The 18,230-nt window shown below is 36.1% G+C and overlaps 1 protein-coding gene across 16 annotated transcripts in view; it reads right to left on the bottom strand.

Annotated features, from left to right (window-relative positions):
• The window catches only part of SRPK2 (SRSF protein kinase 2), a 257,349-nt gene that overhangs the window by 178,806 nt on the left and 60,313 nt on the right, over positions 1-18,230 (bottom strand). The window lies entirely within an intron of this gene.

Here is an 18,230-nt window from a genome sequence, read left to right as displayed (position 1 = left end):
GTCCCCTTTCCACGCTCTGAGTATCTACCTTGCCATGCATCACCTAATGGCTTTAGGACAAAATTGCTGAGGAAGAAGAGGAAAGGGAGATTTATCCCTTTTAAATGGACTTAGGTTATTTCAATCCTTTGCTCAAAATCTTCCAATAGCTTTTTAATTTTTCTAAGAATAAAATCCAAACTCTTCTCCACAGTCCACTAGGTCCTATAAATCTGTCCCCTACCTCCCCCTACATCATTTGATAGAATCTATGCTTGCTGGCCTTTATTCTGGTTTTCATACTTCAGGGCTTTTACACATTGTATGTTCTATCTCTTTGAAAGCTCTTCCACTTCCCAAATCCTCAAGGTCTTGGTTCAAACATCATTTCTATAGGCTTTCTCCCATTTCCTTCCTCATCCACCATTCCCACACTCCCTACCTATCCCCTTGCCTTTATTGTCTTTACAGCATTTATGACTGATATTATATCTGTTTGCTGATAACCCACAAGGACAGAATAATTTCTGTTTATTGTTGTATTCCCATACCTAGAACAGTACCTAGCACACAGCAGACACCGAAAATCTGCATGATGCCTGAATTCTTCAAGAACACAACTTGGTGATACAAACTAATCAACTGTAATGCCATCTTACACCTACATGTGAAGATGCCAGAAATGGCTGTGTAATTTTAACATATTAATGTTGACACTACTCGGTACTTTAAAGTATACTATTATTTGCAGTAATTCTGAGCAGTATCTCTATTGTTTATTTTCTCTTTTTCACAAATGAGGCTCAGAAAAGTGCGATGATCTGCCCAACATTACAGAGCCAATAACTGACAAGATCGTGACTGGAATTTGGGCCAAGTTTACTATTAATTACACCAGGCTGGCCCCCCTGCATATGCACCCTAATAATCCCCAACATCCTTCACTTTCAAATTCCAGAATTACGCGAATGCAGAACAGCTAGAGGTGCAGAAATACTGTAATTTTCAATCCCACCTACAAATGTATGTCTTACTGAAAGTGTAATACATGCACTGACTACAGGTCTACTACACAACAGCTTCATTTTTATAAAGAGTTGATTATGGGATTTTCAGGAAACTAGAGCCCACCACCTGTTTTTCTTATATGTGAGCTAAAAATAGTTTTTACACTTTTAAACACTTGTGGGGAGAAGAAAATCACAATAATATTTCATGACACCTGAAAATTTTAAGTAATTAAAAGTTCAGTGTCCATAAAAAATGTCTGACTCAAACACCATCACACTTATTCATTCATTTACTGCCCATGGCTGCCTTTGCACTACAATCATAGGGTTAAGTAGTTGCGACAGAGATGTGGCCAGGAAAGCCAAAAATACTTACTATCTGGTCCTTCACAGAAAAAATTTGTCAACCACTGCCATAGTCTCCGGATTTTTCACCTCTCCCCAACATCCCAACCTTCAAGAAATGTTCCTTTCCCCTGCCACATCCAGGTAGAGTTTCTCCTATAGCACCTGATTCTTCTCCCATCACTCTGCATTCATTTTGAGATGTTACACACCTGATTCCCCAACTAGATTACAAAATGCTGGAAGGTGAGGCCCACATCTGCTTGTTCATTACTGTATCCCTGGTGCCTAGCAATGTCCATTTACACTAGGTGCCCAATACTTGCTAAGTGAATGGAAGACAGAGCCACTAAATTTGAACAAGCTAATTTAAGGAACTCTCAAATATACAAGAATTTCTTCTAGAAGATACCAGAAATACAGATTCTCAGACTTTCCAAAGGAGCCACACAACGACTCTATCTACCCTTTGGCTCATTCCAGTCATAAACCCAACATCATACAAAATGGATTTGGATTATATAGGAGATTGGGGGTGAGGGGTGGAGAGCTTTAAATTAATCTGCAGTCTAGTAGTAAAAGATATTAACAACAACAACAACAACAAGAAAGGCATGAACTTAGGGTCCCAGGCTCAGATATGAGCCTGCATGATACTGATCATGGAATGGACTGCTTCCCAGTTTCAACCACCCCTTCCAAAGTTTTTTTTCTCCCACATTACCTGAATCTTTACATATTTCACCATGTCACACTGCATATTAGTCATCTAATTTATTCACCCACCTTACAAGAAATCTCTTTTTAAAATACAAATAGATTTGAAAAGCCAAAAAAAAATAACAAAACTTCATGCATTAATATGGATAGAATGAAACAATCAGTTTTGATAGAGAGCGAGAATAAAAAAAGAGTAGATATTTTAAGCAGATGAAGCCCTCAAAGACCAAGGCAAGCTTTGATAAGGCTCTGAACCAGGGAACTCAGAGAAAACTAAGAACACTAGGAAACAGAACAAAAGGGCAGTAATAAGTGGAAAAGGTAAAGAAACGTAAGTGAGAGATGTCCAATACAAACATCCAACTCTATTTTCTCCAGGTCAGACATGCATCCTGCAGAAAAAGAAAAGACAGGGCTTGTCTGTATACTCTGTGGCTTAAAAACTCTTTTAGACCAGGGAAAGCTTTTCTCTTCAAAAGAATGACAACTAATCAATGTAAAAGGATAACAGAATTAGATAATTATCATTTGCAACCCACAGCTGAAAAAAAAAAAAAAGATTCAGGCAAGAAACCTCAAGGGATATTAAAGTCACTGCGAAAATATAAGAACAGATATTCACACAGTCTCAAAGTATCTTACTAATTTCAAAAGGGAAAAGAAAAAACTACTATATCAAAAAACATGGACGATATCATTTTAACAAAGTGGTTATTAACATTAGCAGTAATTATGTGCTCATCTGTGATGCACTGAGAAGGATACAAAACACCCTATGTTGTATTCTTGTCAAAAGTATTTAACTCGATTTTAATCATGACAAAACAATCAGACAAATCTAAATTAAAAGATGCACCTATAAAACAACTGGCCTGGATTTGTTTATATTCCCATGACCATTTAAAAAAAAAAATTTAGAGTTCAGGAATTTTTATAACAACTTAATAGTAGAACCTAATTTTTAAAATAAATCATATTTTTATGTCTTTATTTCTTCTATTTTATTTTTCTAGGAATTTATTTTTACTGCATTTTATAAAAAACTACAATAAAATAGAATAAATACAATAATATAATACAAATATTTTACAAAATTATTGGTCCACAGCAAATGGGAAATAAACACAAACAAAAAACAAAAACTAGATTTTTCTAGTTTAAACAGAAGAGACGTTAATCAATGGACTAAAATGGTGTCTCTGTAGATTTACATTTTAAATCCTTAGTAACCACAAATAACAAATGCATAATAAATGTAGTTTAAAGCAAATGGACATTACAAAATAACTCTGGATTACACTTTACATGATATTCTACAGTAAATTTTGGATGTGTCAAAGAGTTGAATATAAAGATAATCCACAGAAACAAAATCTTGATCCTGAAAGAGTACTCTAGCTTTGGAGAGAAAAATTCATCAATGAACACAAGAAAGTTAAATGAGTTTCGACATGTAAACCTTAAGTCTTTAAAGTTCATTCATTCAACAACTATTTATGAAATGCACACAACATTCCAAGCAACTGCTGCAGGCCTGAATTTTCAGAGGGTTTGAATAGAGCACACAAGTCCCCTGGTCTCACAGAACTTAAGTAAATCTGGTGGAGAGATGAGCAAGAAGCATAAAGAGCAACGGAAATTTCCTGTTAAAGACGGTGTGTTTTCCTGTAAAAGAGGAAAAGACACACTGCTCCAAGAGAACACAACTGAGGAGGCACTGTAGATGCGATGGTCATGAAAAAAATTCTCTTAAGGCACAACATCAAAGCCGACTGCTGAAGGAAGAACAAGAAACCAGCCAAATGAAGAGTTGGGAAAACAGCAGTGCAAAGGCCACAGGCAGTCAAGAGCCCGGGGTCACCATGAATGAGAAAATGAAACAAGGGCAAGTAATGAAAGTACTGTAAAGTACTAAGAGGTACACAAGTTCCTACACAATACATCACTACATGGGAAAATTACCTTCTTGATAGCCACCTGTGTTTATCCATCTAACAAAACTAAATCCAACATGAAGCCAAAAGCTGCCAGGGATGAGGAAGGGCAAGTACATACATACAATCAACTGAATTGTACATTAGTTTGCTTTCTCTAAAGACAATCTAAATGTAAGCTTTTATATACACAATGGATAAACAACAAGGTCCTACTTATAGCACAGAGAATTATATTCAATATCTTACGATAAACCATAATGGAAAACTATATATATATATATTTTTTTAAATTTATTTATTTATTGGCTGCGTTGGGTCTTTGTTGCTGCACACGGGCTTTCTCTAATTGCTGAGAGCGGGGGCTACTCTTCATTGTGGTGCGCAGGCTCCTCATTGTAGTGGCTTCTCTTGTTGTGGAGCACGGGCCCTAGGTGCATGGGCTTCAATAGTTGCGGCATATGGGCTCAGTAGTTGTGGCTCACAGGCTCTAGAGCACAGGCTCAATAGTTGTGGCGCACGGGCTTAGCTGCTCCGCGGCATGTGGAATCTTCCCAGGGCAGGGCTCGAACCCGTGTCCCCTGCATTGGCAGGCAGATTCTTTACCACTGCGCCACCTAGGAAGTCCGGAAAACTATATTTTAAAAAAGAATATACATATACACACACGTGTGTGTGTGTATATAAGTGAATCATTTTGCTGGACAGCAGAAATTAACACAACACTGTAAATCAACTAAACTTCAATTTTAAAAATATGATAAAAATAAAGACATTCTAAAAATAAATAATAGGGCTTCCCTGGTGGCACAGTAGTTAAGAATCTGCCTGTCAATTGGTTCGAGCCCTGGTCCGGGAAGATCCCACACCCTGCGGAGCAATAAAGCCTGTGTGCCACAACTACTGAGCCTATGCTTTAGAGCCTGTGAGCCACAACTATTGAGCCCACACGACACAACTACTGAAGCCTGCACGCCCAGAGCCCGTGCTCCACAGCAAGAGAAGCCACCACAGTGAGAAGCCTGCTCACCACAATGAAGAGTAGCCCCCGCTTGTAGCAACTAGAGAAAGCCTGTGTGCAGCAATGAAGACCCAACACAGCCAATAAATAAATTTATTTAAAAAATAAAAAATAATAGAAACTATAACATTGCTCATGACTTTAGACTCAATAGTCTCCTATTTACCAAAAAATAACTCTTCTTCCTCTCAAAATTAACTGCACAAAAATACCTGCATAAGTGATATTTATAAAATAAAAAATAAGAAACCACCAAAAAGCCTACAAATATGTAACCATATAAATTGTGATGTATTAAATCTACATCAGAAAGATGAGTATAAATAATACCCAAAATGTTTATGATATCAAGTATTAAACAATGACATTTAGTTTGTATATATGGACAAATGCAAAATGCATTTATCTTTAAATTTTTTAATTTGAGGTCACAAATAAATTTTTTATTATTATTTATTTATTTTTTTGGGGGGGGGACTCGAGGGAGGGTGGCTGTGTTGGGTTTTCGCTGCTGCACGTGGGTTTTCTCCAGCTGCAGAGAGTGGGGGCTACTCTTCATTGCGGTGAGCAGGCTTCTCATTGTGGTGGCTTCTCTTGCTGCACAGCACCAGCTCTATGCGTGAAGGCTTCAGTAGTTGTGTCATGTGGGCTCAACAGTTGTGGCTCACGGGCTCTAGAGCGCAGGCTCAGTAGTTGTGGCTCAGGGGCTTAGCTGCTCTGCAGCATGTTGAATCTTTCCGGACCAGGGCTTGAACCCGTGTCCCCTGCCTTGGCAGGCGGATTCTTAACCACTTTGTTACCAGGGAAAACACTGAAGTCACAAATAATTAACGTTTTATAATCACTAGTTGCTCTACTCAGGATTATTTATGTTCAATTGCCTCTATTTTAATTCAAAAGATACAGAAAAGAACAAAAAGTATTTTAACAAAGATTCATTCCAGCTCCTCAGAATTAACAACTGCTAATATTACCAAAAATAGCTAAATTAACCCTTTAAAGTAAACTCTTGAGTCCCAATTTCCTCTCCTACTTCCAAACAGCAGTAACTTTCTGGTGTAACCCTGCCAGTCCATTTTCATAAAGTTTTATAAGAGTCAGAGGAACAGAGAAAGACGAGAATACACATATATCCATCAACAATATATGGCACTGAGTTATTGGAAAACTTCACAAAGCTGCTACACTTTTGTTTCATGTATCAAACTTTCTGATGCAATGTGGTGTGTATAGTTGATAAAAATACCAATATATCTACAGCATATATAGCATTACAATAATCAAAGAGACATAACCCTTATTGGTAAACACAGATTTTTCCCAATTTGTTGTCAAACAATTCTACAAAGTCTGTTTTCTTAAAAAGTATAAACTTATTAAGTTCAATAACATTATTTACTAACTAGATGATTACTGAACTTCTAATAAGCAAGGCAAAAAAAATAATTCCCCAAATCATCGATAACTAGTTTCTACCAAGTAATAAACCAAATAATGGCAATATTGCTCGGTTTTCAGATACAACTATAAACTAATGATCCAACTATCAAAAATCAATCACGGCTTTAAAATGAATAATGCATATCACATAAAAATAAAATCTACATTAATTTTTCAAATTAAAAAGCATATATTACAGACATAAGCACAAAATGTTTATTTGTAGAAAAAAACCAAATGTACCTTGTTTGATGACTTACACTATTTCTCCAGCAACTTTCTTAAAACTAAATTCAAATATTGATTTGTTGCCACCTACTGGTTAAAATCATATCTCAATATGTCATTTCACTTCAGATATTCACTACAGTCAAAAATATCTTTGCAGTGTTCTTTATAAAATTTTATACAACTACTGTGATGAACTCAGCTTTGGAGTTTTTAAAGCTGTACTGTGAGTTAACAGTATCTTGACTTCTAACATATCCTCACAAAATTTTCATTAGTGTGTTAAGACTGTTTTAAAACTAATACAATTGTAATTGGTGAGAACTATAAAAATCCTTATTTAATTAAAATACTTTCAGAATTTTTTTTCTTTACAATTTAAATGTTTATATGCCCCTATTTTCTAGAATACTGGAGCCAGAGAACTCAGGATATTGCTACCCTTTTTACAGTTGAGTTGTTAGGATAAGGATCAAAAAAAAAAGTCCACATATTACAGTTGTTTATGTTGCATTTTAAGTAACTTTCACACTACAGCAGTCCCTCCCCTCTCCTTCCTCCCTTTTTTTTTAAATTATTTTTTTCTTCCTCCGTTCTTTTAACACAATTGTTAACGGAAGAAAAAGCCAGTTCTCCGATTGCACTGTTTTTTAAAATCATCCTATTAGTTACCCAGATTTAAAAAGCATAATAGGGACTTCCCCGGTGGTCCAGGGGTTAAGACTCCATGCTCCCAATTCAGGGGGCCCAGGTTCAATCCCTGGTCAGGGCATTAGATCCCGCATGCCGCAACTAAGAGCCCACATGCTGCAACTAAAAAAGATCCTGCATGCTGCAACTAAAGATTCCACATGTGGCAACTAAGATCTGGTGCAGCCAAATAAATAAATATTTTAAAAAATAAAAATTAAGAAAAATAAAAACCATAACAAACAAATGTAACAAACACATGGACTTATTTTTGGATCCCAACTACAAATCAACTGTAAAAAGACCTTTAAGTACCTGTGGAAATGTGAATATAGACTGGGTTTTAGATGACAACAAAGAATTGTATTAATTCTGTTAGAAATAATAAGGCATTGTGATTATATACAAGAAAATGTACAACTCTTTTAGACACTGCTATGAACTAAGTTGTGTCCCCCTCTCCCCAGCCCAAAATTCATACACTGAAGTCCTAAACCAACAATGTGATAGTATTTGGAGATGGGGCCTTTGGTAAGTAATTAGGTTTAGATGAGGTCATGAGGGCAGGGCCCTTATGATGGGATTAGTGCCCTTATAAGAATATGTATCAGAGAATTTACTCTCTCCCAGTGAGAACTCTGCAAGAAAGCAAACCAGGAGGTTGGCCATCACCAGAACCTGACCATGCCAGCACCCTGATCTCAGACTTCTGGCCTCCAGAATTGTGAGAAATAAATTTCTGTTGTTCATGCCACCCAGTCTATGGTATTTTCTTATGGCAGCCATGCTGAAAGTCATGCATATGTAAGCATGTAGGAGTGAAATAATATATCTGATACATGCTTTAAAACATATTCACAAAAAGGGGAAAAACAGAAGAAATGGAGCAAAACTAATAATTTTTTAATTTAGGTAACGTGCTTGGGATTTAATATGCTATTGGCTCAATTTCTAAGTTTGAAATTTCTCATAACTAAAAACAAAACAAAAAAACCCACAAAACTTTAAAAAAGAAAGGTAAGAAAATGCTTTTCGATGTAATTCATATGACTGAAATGTGAAAATGTTTTAAGATAAACAGTACTAATCTGAAATTATTATGAGGCAAAAATAAAAGTTGACTTGAAACTTTATCTTTGAATAAATCAGGGGGAAACTGTTACAGGACTTTTTAAAATAATCTGTCTCACCAAGGAGTCTCAAGCTAAAAGCACTGACCTTAACTGTTCATGTTCTAATTAAATCCAAATTATTTATCTGCTTAAATGTCCTCAATTACAAAAGAGAAATCATAATTTTGGGATTCTTTTGTAAATAGGGTTTTTCATTATATATCCAATAAACTACTGCTGAAATACTTTTAAATTATTGATTTTTTTCTGTTTAGAACAGTTAACTTTAACTCTTCTTGATTATTATAGTTTTCAAAACAGTCTCAGCTGTTTCAAGTAGACAATATAATACTCTGAAAATAATAAGCTTTGCTTCTTATTTGTATATGGTTTTGTTTAGTTTTTTTATCTGACTGCACTAACATTTACAGAATTAACACCAAAAAACAATGAAGAAGAACTATCAAGCCAAGCTAGTTCCTGACTTTAACAGGAATGGTAATATTCATAACATTTACCATGATCAGGACTATCATGTTAAGACTGATTTTTTTTTTTAATGATTTTAAGGTCTTTCTATTCCTATTTTACTAAGGGTTTTCAATACACAGACATTCAAACTTGTTCCTTTGATCCATTTTTGCATTAATTAGTCATGGAAGTCCTGTTCTCATGCAAAGACCAATAAGTATAATTTTATCTTTTACGTATAACTCTGGGTCATCATTGTAAATAATATTTAACGTTCTATGCCAAAAAAACATTCCCTCAGGAATTTTAAATAGAAGTATACAGGGCCATTTTTTCTTGTAGTAAAGATTCCAAGCTAGGTTTGGGGTTCTTAAATGTCTGTTTCAATCACCTCATTCATTTAACCACAAGCATTTATTAGTCATGTACTGTGATCCAGGTACTAAGTATGAAGTACAGGAGAATATGATGAGATTAAGAGACAGTTCTCACCTTCAAGAACCTCACACCATCACACTGTGCTAAATACTGTAACAAAATGCTGAAGGAAGAAATAACATCAAACTGAGCTTTCCAGAAAAATTCAGTAATAGCTGAGTCGAATGCTGAATGAAACTGTTCAACAGCAATTCTCAAAGCGAGACCCAAGTAAAACATACACAAATTAGAAAGAAGCAAAGCTGATTACACTCAGATGATATGTTTTCAGGGACTTCTGTAGCCCCTGAGAATAATACTAAAATACTGTTTGGAGCTTCCTGGGTGGCACAGTGGTTAAGAGTCTGCCTGCCAGTGCAGGGGAAACGGGTTCAATCCCTGCTCCGGGAGGATCCCACATGCCGCGGCAGAGCAGCTGGGCCCGTGGGCCACAGCTATTGAGCCTGTGCTTTAGAGCCTGTGAGCCACAGCTATTGAGCTCATGTGCTGCAACTGCTGAAGCCCACGCACCTAGAGCCCGTGCTCTGCAACAGGAGAGGCCACAGCAGTGAGGAGCCTGCACGCCACAGCGAGGAGTGGCCCCCACTCACCGCAACTAAAAAGAAAGTCCGTGCACAGCAAAAAAGACCCAACACAGCCAATAAAATAAATAAATAAATAAATTTATAAAAATAAATAAATAAATAAATAAAAAAAATACTGTTTGCTTTCTTCCACTGATGGTGCAATAATAATAGGTAAAAGTGCTGGTGCCTTAGCAGGAATGAAAGCAATGATCCCTACCTGTACTAGTCAGTGAAAACTTCACCACTATTTTAAAAAAAAGAAAAAAAAAAAAAGGCCTTTTCACTTAAGAATGTCCTTAATGAAGAATTAAAATTTATTTTTACTAACTTCCACACTTTTAGAATTCTGTGTAAGAAAATACACATAAAAAACTACTGCTGCCCACCAAGACAGGATACCTCTCTTGAGAAAAAGCACTCGGACAATTGTCTGAGTTGTGAGCTGAATAAGCCACTTTTTTCATGAAACACCATTTTTACTTGTAAGAACATATAACAAACTATGTTTACTCAGACTTGGGTATATGGCAGACATTTTCTCAAAATGAGTGAAGCAAACCTATTAATTAAAGAAGAACAGATGAAAGTATTTGTTGCTGATGATAAAATTTAAGCTTTCAAGAGAATAATAGAAATCTATAAAACTTATACCTGGGGACTTCTCTGGTGGCACAGTGGTTAAGAATCTGCCTGCCAATGCAGAGGACACAGGTTCAATCTCTGGTCCAGGAAGTTCCCACATGCCGCAGAGCAACTAAGCCCATGTGCCACAACTGCTGAAGCCTGAGCACCTCGAGCCTGGGCTCTGCAACAAGAGAAGCCACCACACTGAGAAGCTCGTGCTCTGCAACAAAGGGTAGTCCCTGCTCACTGCAACTAGAGAAAGCCGCTTGCAGCAACGAAAACCCAATGCAGCTAAAAAATAAATTAATTAATAAAATTTATTTTGAAAAAACAGTTTACACCTGCCACCCTATACAAGTCTCAATAATTACTTTCTGATAAGATGTTAATGAGTGTTAATTTTGGATACTGTGTCAACATGTGGAAGATCTGAGTAACTCAGTAAGCTACTATTTTCCAAATGTTACAAAATCATGTATGGAGGGAAAAGCCATTTAAATTGCAAGAAAATCAATAGATGTTCAAGCACCAAAGTTACTCTAAAGTTTGTCAAGATGGGTTCAAAGTCTACAATACAACCTTTCTTCTATCAACCTTTCTTTTCTAACATTTGCCAAGTTTTAGTGTAGTAATAAGAAAATATCCACAATTATGTGAAAAGGCTATAAAACACTCTTCTCCTTTCTAACAATAAATCTATCCAAGGCCAGATTTCCTTCATATATACTTTGATTCAAACGGTACACCACAATGTACTGAATCAAGAGATAAATATGAGAATCCACTGTCTTCTGTTAGGTCAGACATTTAAAGAGTCTTGCAAAAAATGCAAAACAATGCTACTTTTAAAATGTTAAAATGTTATTTATATGACCGTAATGTGATCATTTTTAAATAACAATAAACTTACTTATACTTTTTAACTTAAGTTGAATTTCTAATACAGTAAACACTGACAGATATAACCCACATAAACAAAAGCTATTTGGGAGCCCTCTATAATTTTTAGGGGGTCCTGAGACCAAAGTGTTTGAGAATTGCTGTTATGTAAGTTGAAGAGTAAGAACATTTCAAATACAAGCTACCACACAGAGAGCAGCCTTATTATCTTTCACTGTAAATGGCACACGTATCCCCAGCAACCCCAGCCTTCTCTACATTTCTCCACAATCCAATGTGTAGCTACTAACCTGCTATAAACTAGGAATAAAACAACTATGACAGTGTTTTTCCAGTTTTTCCAGTGGCTTTCCTGTGATTAAAAGGATATGCATTTTTTATCATCAATTATTAACAGTACAGGGGTTTTCTACTGAGATCACCTGTTGATCTTCTTTGAACTTTCAGAGAGTGTGATCAGCAAATCAGCAAAGCACAATCACCGCCCTCCTTTAAAACAGTAAAACAGATGATACTTTCAGAACTCATTATATTCTCACTGCTAACTTCCCAACCATAAAACAAACAAACAAAACACCTTCATGTTAGTTAAGAATTTCTGGGAGGTATTACAAAATACTGAATATTCATACTGTGAATACTGCAAAGAAGAGAGTTAAAACTGTACTACAGGAACTGCCCTAGTGGTCCAGAGGGTAAGACTCCTTGCTCCCAATGCAGGGGGCTCAGGTTTGATCCCTGGTTGGGGGAACTAGATCCCACATGCATGCTGCAACTAAGAGTTCCCATGCCACAACTAACAACTCTGCATGCTGCAACTAAAAGATCCCGCATGCAGCAACAATTATCCCCCTGCGTGCCACAACTGAGACCCAGCACAGCCAAAATAAATAAATATTTAAAAAAAAAAACCTACTATGTAATCTTAGACTAAATACTAATACGTTGAATACCAGTTTCTTACCAATGATGGAACTCCTTCCTGAAAAGGAAACTTTAAGTCTATCTTCTAAAACAAGATCCTTTAAGCACAGTAATTTACTTCTAATCTAAGTAAAGTTAAGTAGCAAATGAGGCCTAACAAATGGCTTCTGCTTTAATTTCCTAAGAAATGCTAAACTGCCATTGAAAGGGATGCCCTGGAAGCTGGCACTGGCCATCATCCTATTTTAATTAACAAGCTTACCAACGTCTACCTAACCTCATCCACTTTCCAAGATTGGAATTCCTCAACCAACTCTTGGCCTAAAACTCATCAGGCAATCACAAGATTTTCCAGGTCCTAATAAATCTCCTTCTAAATATTCAGAAAGGCTACCTGCAGCCAAGATGAGAGACAGGAAAAACTACCCAGTCACCTTGACAACAAATGTCAATTTTCATCATTCCCTCTAAAAGATGAACCATGGACTTCTACGACATCTGCCTGGTATTCAGTCTGGAATGGAGATGCTCATTCCTACAACTAAACATACTAAAACTATTTCAGTCTATGAGGGAATAACAGTCTTTTTAAAAATGGGAAATGAATATAAATATTTTTTATAAAATATATTTTATAAATATAAAATAGTCCCTACTCTGGCTTACTAGTTTTAAAATTACTTCACTGTGTCAAGAGAAGACTAAGGCACAAACACAGACATAAGAAAACTTACTCAAAAAGGTTGGACATTCTCAGATGAGATTTTTTTTGAATGCGTACTATACTTTAATAATCAAGACAATTCAGGTGTTTTTCTCGAGTATGTTTCATGTAACTCGTACATAACAATACTGCTGTGTTTTTACTCATTTTTATATTTAAGGGTCCAAAATATATCGTGTTCACAACATTACTGTCTGTGAACGTCAACCAGTTTTTGATTTATATTCCTTCAGAAACACGCTACCCTGGTCATACACACTAATCTACATCACTGAAAATAACCAAAGATGATATTTCACAAACAGGGTCTCACCCCCACATAGTTCTAATTGCCCTGGAAACCTGTAGTTGATGTCAAGCTCTCAACCTTTGAAAAGGAACAAAACTGTTCCAGAGCAGTCACTGTAGCCATGTAGTTGGGCTTTGTATTTATACATTGTTTTGTATATTGATACATATTTATAGCATTACATTTGAGACCTAAAGGTGGCCACACACAAGTAAGCTAAGTCTTATATCAAAAATAAAATGAAAAGGGAATTGAAAAGATTTTATAGTTCCAATAATACAGACTTCAGAAACTGAATGCTTAGACATAACTCCTACATTTCTCTTTAACTAAGAGGTCATTGCCAAGCTTACGGTTTTGAGGCAGTAGTCTATATATCAGTGTGTCATTAATCAAAGAGTGCACTTACTACCATGACCTTGGGTCCGATGTCACAGCATTAACTTTTTGCCTTTCCCCCAAAGAATCATTTGCTCTTTAAGTAACAGGCTTTTAAGGCACATTTTCACAAAAACCCATCATATACCCAGCTTAAAAATGGAAGCTCTACCTAGTTACAATAATATATATACCTAAGTAATGTGTGGTATACCAGATAGGTGAATGTCTCTATCTTGAGGATAAAGTCGCTTTAGAAAAGTGGTTCTTTATTTGCTTATCCAAAAAGAAACACGGTATAAAAAATATTAAAGAATTCGTTTCATAAGAATAACCTCCATGTACCATATTGGCAAAGGTCAAGGAGATTTTTTTGTAGATCAGATTTATTCTCACAAAACAGCCCTCCACTGGTAGGAGAGTCAAAGAAATGATCAGAAGAAATATAATGTTAAAATCAGACAAAATATATATGAAAAGTACATACTTACACTTCAGTTTTCAAAGCAATTCTGGGCCCTTTGCAGATTCTACCTAAGCTATTTGAGAGACGGGGTAAACATCAATTTGTTATAGCCAACTCCATTCAGAAAAAAGGGGGAAGAGAGTTGTTAGTTACAGGGGAGCTCACAGGGTCAAAGGGAAGGCTAAAGATTCAGGGACAAAAAGGTTTGGAGGCAGGCACCCCCAAATAATCTCAACTGCCTCATTTGGACCCTGTTCCTGGAGGGCGGGGTATCCAGTCACTGGGTGCAGTATGCAAACTCCAGGGAGGAAACTCCAGGTTTAGATATCGTCAGGCAAGATCCCCCAGCTGCACTTTCACTAACACTCTCAATACTGTACGATTTTGCAAAATGAAATTACGGTTCTTTTTCTAAAGATGATGAGATGATGAACAGCAAAGAAACAACACATGCCCATCAGGCAAGGTGAAGCTAACTGCATTTTGAACACAATTTTCATAATTGATATACTGGAGATCCACAACCTTTGAAATAAAATAATAAAATCACACCAGGAAGATGTGACACAACAGAAGGCAGACAACAGTTTAATTCCTTAATAATCCTCCATTTCTTCATTACTTTTTTTAAATAAATTTATTTATTTATGTATTTATTTATTTTATTGGCTGTGTTGGGTCTTCGTTGCTGCACACCAGCTTTCTCTAGTTGCGGTGAGCAGGGGCTACTCTTCCTTTGTGGTGCGTGGGCTTCTCATTGCGGTGGCCTCTCTTGTTGCAGAGCATGGGCTCTAGGCACGTGGGCTTCAGTAGTTGCAGCACATGGGCTCAATAGTTGTGGCTCACGGGCTCTAGAGCGCAGGCTCAATAGTTGTGGCACACGGGCTTAGTTGCTCCGCTGCATGTGGTATCTTCCTGGGGCAGGGCTTGAACCCATGTCCCCTGCATTGGCAGGTGGATTCTGACCCACTGCGGCACCTAGGAAGTCCTTTTCATTACTTTTTGATTGCCATGCAAGCATGTAATTAGATATACTTTCTCAAACTAGTATAAAGCACCCACATTGAACTATTTCTTTATCAAATGTTACCTGGACTTTAAGACATAATTAAATGACTTCTTTCCAGAGGCTGTCCATTCTGAGCTTATTTAGAGTAACCAAAATACCTTGAGTTGCCAAAACAACTTGAAGAATGTGTGATATAGTATCACTCAATTACTGCCTTCCATAGACAAGTACTCTAAACTCTTTCCATACTTATCGAGTTAACCCTCACAGTAATCTCAAGAAGTCAGAACAACCAATAGTTCTCAATCAGGCGTGATTTTTATATCCCGTCCCTCTCACACCCACCCAACGCCCAGGAACATCTGGCAACATTTGGAGACATTTTTCATTGTCAGTCTGAGCAGCTGTGACTGGAATCTACATCGTCAAGGTCAAGAAATCCTGTCTATAAACATTCTCCATTTTACTGATGAAAACAAGTTTAGAGAGACTTACTAACTTTTGCCTAATTCATGTCACACAAAAAGTGGCAAAGCTGCATTTTAAATCCAAGTCTAATTCCAGAACCCATAATCAAACCATGATTTATGTAAGCACTAATTATAATAAAGTAAAATTTTGAAATTTAAAAATATATACCAATAACAATAGCATAAAAAATATTAAATACTTAGACCTCTAACAAAAGATGTGCAAGACCTACACACTGAAAACTACAAAATGCTGCTGAAGAAAATTAAAGACAACCTAAATAAACACAGAATTATCAGGCTCATGGAGCAAAGACTCAATATTGTTAAGATGTCATTTGCCCAAATTTACCTATAGATTCAATGCAATCCCAATCAAAATAAGCATTTTCTGGTAGCAACTGACAAGCTGACTCTACCATTCATACTTAAATGCAAAGGACTCAGAATAACCAAAAGAACGTTGAAAAATAAATTTTGAGGACTTACACCACCTGACTTCAAGTCATTATTAAATCTACAGTAATCAAGACAGTGTGACAACAAGACAAACAGATCAATACAGTCCAAAAAATAGAAACAGAAACAGTCCATATATATGGTCAATTAATTTTCGACAAAGGTGTAAAAGCAATTCAGTAGAGAAAGAATAATCTTTTCTACAAAAAGTGCTGGTAAAATTGGATATTCATTTGTGCAAAAAAAAAAAGAGAGAGAGAGAACTTTGATCCACAAAGTTAATTTATGTGTTTGATGCACAAAAATTAGTTCAAAATGGAAAAAGTAAAAACTAAAACTATCAAATACCTAGAAGAAAACATAACAAGACTATCCGTGTGAAATTCGGTTGGGCAAAGGTTGTCTAGAATCAATATCAAGAGCATGTATACAAAGAGAAAATTTTGGTTAACTGGACTTGATCAAAATTAAGAGCTTCTGTTCTTCAAAAACAATTGTTGGAAAATGAAAAGACAAGCCATAGAATGGAAGAAAATATTTGTAAATCACATAACTGATTAAGGACTTGTACCCAGAATATATAAAAGAACTCTCAAAGCTCAATAGTTAGCAAACAACACAATATTTTTTTTAATTGTTAAACTATTTAAACAGACACTTCACTGAAGAGGGAATTTCCTGGTGGTCCAGCGGTTAGGACTCTGCTTTCAATGCCAAGGACCCAGGTTCAATCCCTGGTTGGGGAACTAAGATCCTGCAAGCTGCAAATCACACGCCCCCCCCATCCCACTCCAAAGGACAGACACTTCACCAAAGACAATCTAGGGATGACAAATAAGAACATGAAAAGATGCTTAACAACATTAGCCATCAGAAATTGCAAATTAACATCAAGAAATATCACCACATACCTATTAGAATGCCAAAATATTAAAAAAAACACTGACCATGCCAAGTATTGGCAGGGAGATGGAGGAACTGGCATTCTTAAATAAGCTGGTGGAAAAAAAAAATGGCAGAGGCTCTTGGAGAAATATTTGGCACTTTCTTAAAAACCTAAAGATATACCTACCTATTATATGATCCAGTCATCACACATTTACCCAAGAGAAATGAAAGTATATACGCCCATATAAAGATTTATACACAAATATTCACCACAGGTTCTTTATAAAGGCAAAAACTGAAAATAAACATCCTTCAACAAATCACGAATATAAACAATATAAATAAACTGTGGTATATCCACACAATGGGATCCTACTCAGCAATAAAAACAAATGAAATATTGACACACTCAACAAGATGGACAAATCTCAAAATAAGTATGCTGAGTGAAAGAAGCCAGACACAACATTCTGTATGGCCCCATTTATGTAAATTTAAACAATGCAAACTAATCTACATGATAGAAGATCAGTAGGGAAAGAAGGGAAGGATTACAAACTGGAAGAAAGAAATTTTGGGGGTTACGGATATGTTTATAATCAAGACTGTAGTGATGGTTTCACAAGTGTATCCATATATCAAAAACCTACCAAATGTGTGCAGTTTATTACACATCCATTTTACCTCAATAAAGTTGGCAAAAATCATACAAAAATCAAAATAGTAAGGGTTCATTTTCAATATCTTCATTTTTTAAATATGCCAACTAAAGAAAACGTATACCATTTATCTATCTCATATAATTCCAAAAGGGTTTGTGGTAGTATATAAGTAGAATAATAAAACCATGAAGCAAGGCAGTAAAACTGTAACCAATAATACTTTATGAGATAACTGCAAAAGGTACCTCTTCTGTGAAATTTACTCCCCTTCTGAAGTAAAGCTAATCCTAATTTTGTTCATCAAAACATCAGGTATTATCACTCTGTATTTTCCAAAATTTAACACAACTTACTTTATATTCCCTCACTTTTCATCCTCTTTATTCCATGTGTCAGTTTTGTTTCCATTTTCAACTTCTCTTTCAAATTCTTTCTTTTTCTGCTGCTATTAACCTAAGTCTGAAGCCTCACCAATTCAAATCA

Source organism: Hippopotamus amphibius, chromosome 4, assembly GCF_030028045.1.
Source record: "Hippopotamus amphibius kiboko isolate mHipAmp2 chromosome 4, mHipAmp2.hap2, whole genome shotgun sequence".
NCBI classification, from domain to species: Eukaryota; Metazoa; Chordata; class Mammalia; order Artiodactyla; family Hippopotamidae; genus Hippopotamus; species Hippopotamus amphibius.
The sequence above is the reverse complement of the archived record's forward strand: the minus strand, read 5'-3'. Positions and strand labels throughout refer to the sequence as shown.